Source organism: Propithecus coquereli, unplaced genomic scaffold (assembly GCF_000956105.1).
Source record: "Propithecus coquereli isolate 6110/MARCELLA unplaced genomic scaffold, Pcoq_1.0 Scaffold238, whole genome shotgun sequence".
Taxonomy (NCBI): Eukaryota; Metazoa; Chordata; class Mammalia; order Primates; family Indriidae; genus Propithecus; species Propithecus coquereli.
This window is the reverse complement of record NW_012147930.1, coordinates 792,602-795,108: the sequence shown is the minus strand read 5'-3', so window position 1 is coordinate 795,108 and position 2,507 is coordinate 792,602. Positions and strand designations below refer to the sequence as shown.

The 2,507-nt window shown below is 60.0% G+C and overlaps 1 protein-coding gene across 2 annotated transcripts in view; it reads right to left on the bottom strand.

Moving 5' to 3' along the window:
* The window catches only part of DLGAP2 (discs, large (Drosophila) homolog-associated protein 2), a 95,364-nt gene that overhangs the window by 25,933 nt on the left and 66,924 nt on the right, over positions 1-2,507 (bottom strand). The window lies entirely within an intron of this gene.

Sequence of the window (2,507 nt, the reverse complement as noted above, 5' to 3'; positions counted from 1 at the left end):
CGTCCACAGCAAATGCTAATTTTCTCAGCTCAGCTTTTAGGACTGTCAGGTGAATAATGACAGGTGTATTAAATTAAAGAAATACACATTTGATACATTTTACAGGTTTTACAGGGGTTGTCACGTGAAAACTTCCTAAGGAAAGTGACGTTCTCTCCTGTTGGGCGGTGAAGTTTGGGGGTTTGCTGAGGTCACATGCGGCCAGGAGGCCCCGAATGCTCATCCGTTTCAGAAATCCTGGGGGTGGACAGGCTTTACATGCAACAGAAAAACAGGCAAGTTCAGGACAGAGAAAAGCAGTTACTGTTTTGCAAGGTGGAAAGGAAACTTTGAGAAGTCTTTTCCTAAGGAAGTTCTGGCTGGGGGTGTAAATGGATTTTAAAAGTTTTGAGAAATTTACGCATATATTAACTTCACAGCAGCAGTCCCCACACTTTTTGGCGGGACAGTTTCATGGAAGACAGTTTTTCCACGGATGGGGGCCTGGGAGGCAGAGCTCAGGCCGCGATGTGAGCGATGGGGAGCGGCGGTAAATACAGATGAAGCTTCGGCCATCTCCTCACCTCCTGCTGTGTGGCCCCCAGTTCCTAAGCTTCATGGAAGACAACTTTTCCGTGTTGCTGGGCAGAGGTGGAGGAGCTCTGTGGCCTGGTCCCTAACAGGCCACGGCCTGCAGTTTGGGGACCACAGTTCTATAGGAGCCACATGCGCCAGGTACTGTTGGAGGATCGAGGAGAACAAAGATGGGCCACCAGGACCACTGGTGCTGCCCCCAACGTGGACCTGCCCGAGCCCCCAGCTTCCTTGGGGAGCGAGAGGGGGAGTCCTGGGCTGGCTGCAGGGGCCGCTCACCTGTGACACCGGCCAGAGCGCCAGTCTGGAGTCCCCGCTCTCCCGACAAGCTCTTCACTGCGCCTCCCTCCGAGCGCATGCGTGGCAGGGCAGGAGCGCTGTTTTCATGCAAACTCCTCTCTCCCTGGGGCCCTGTTCTAAGCCCAGGAGTCCTGTGCTCGGCCTGAGGTGCCGGCGGCAGGGAGGAGGGCCTGGCTGGCGCTCTGGGGATCCCGGCAGGTGTTCAGAACCAAGAGCCGCACAGGCCCCCTGGGCGCCCCTCGTCCTCACCACCCGGTGACGGACAGTGGCAGCCGCTCCCGTTTAAAGGGGGTCTCCCGAGGCGGGAGGACTCGCTGCGGAGTCTGGGAGCAGGAAATGTTTCCAACAGAGTTACGCACACACGCACGCACATGAGAACAAAAAACTCTGCAAAACAGACAAACCAGACAGATAGAAACAAGAGCGAACATGCAGAAAATAGCTACATGGACCCATCGCAGCGAGGAGAATCGGAGTGAGGCCAGGTCCCGGGCTCCAGGCCAGAGGGCCTAGCTGAGGGCTCGAGGACATGCGCTGACGCTGTCCCGGGCTCCTGCCTGCACCGGGCGCTCTGCTACTGGCGGGACCGTGTGCGTGTCCTGCCGCAAGGGCTGCGTGAGCGCGCGGCGAGAGAGCGACCGGCCCAGGTCACCGCGGCAGGCAAGTCCCGCAGCTGTGATGTCCCGTCTGTTGGTGGAGCCTGGAGTGGGCGGAGCCGGGCGGCAGGCCTGGGGACCCGCACTCCTGCGCGCCCGCGGCTGCGCTCCCTTCCGCAAGTCACTCACCTTCCTGAGCCTCAGTTTCCCCGTCCGCAGATGGGGAAACAACACCGGCAGTCAGGGTTATTATGAGGATTAATGACGCCTGGTGGGCTGTGCAGACAATCGATTTGTCTGCTGGACTATTTCACGTTGTACCTTGACAAGACCAGCGTGTCTCCACTTCCCTCCCGCGGCCTGGTGGGGTTTCATCTGCTGAAATTCCTACTTCCGTGTTCCTGCCTTCCTCACTCTTTCCCTTGGTCCCAAACTCATCTGTCTCTCATGCCCCTGGCTATTTTAATCCTGATCCTTGAGTTTCTCTGACCACGTTTTCTTTCTAGCTTTTCCATCCACTTCCCCCGCACAATCCTGAGGTTACGCTCACGTGGTGCTGCGCGTTGCTGCACTGCCATGAACGACAGGGGGGCTGGTCAGCCCTCGGGTCCCTGCGTCCACATCCATCCTCACCAGCCACGCCCCGGCGCCGACCCCACACGTACCGAGCACTCCTATGTGCCAGGCGCTGTGCTGGGTGCGGCGGGGCAGGCGGCGGAAGGACACGGCGTGGGGAGGGTAGTGCCGGCCCAGCTTCCCACGGCAAAGCCCGTGCTGGGGGTGCAGGGGAGAGGTCGGCTCCCCGCAGGAGGGCGGGCGGAGGAGACGTGGGGCCTGGCTGTGAGCTGGGGCGGAAGGCGGGCGTCCGGCACCCACGGGATGGCCTGATTTTATGGGTTTCTGGAATTACGTCCCCGCTCCTTTCAGATGGAGACGTGGTCAGGCTGGGCGGGCGGCCTGGGGGATGCTCGTGGAGGCAGCAGGCGGGAAGGCCAGGGAGGGCGCGCGCGCCTGACAACATGGAGTCGCCTGGCTAAT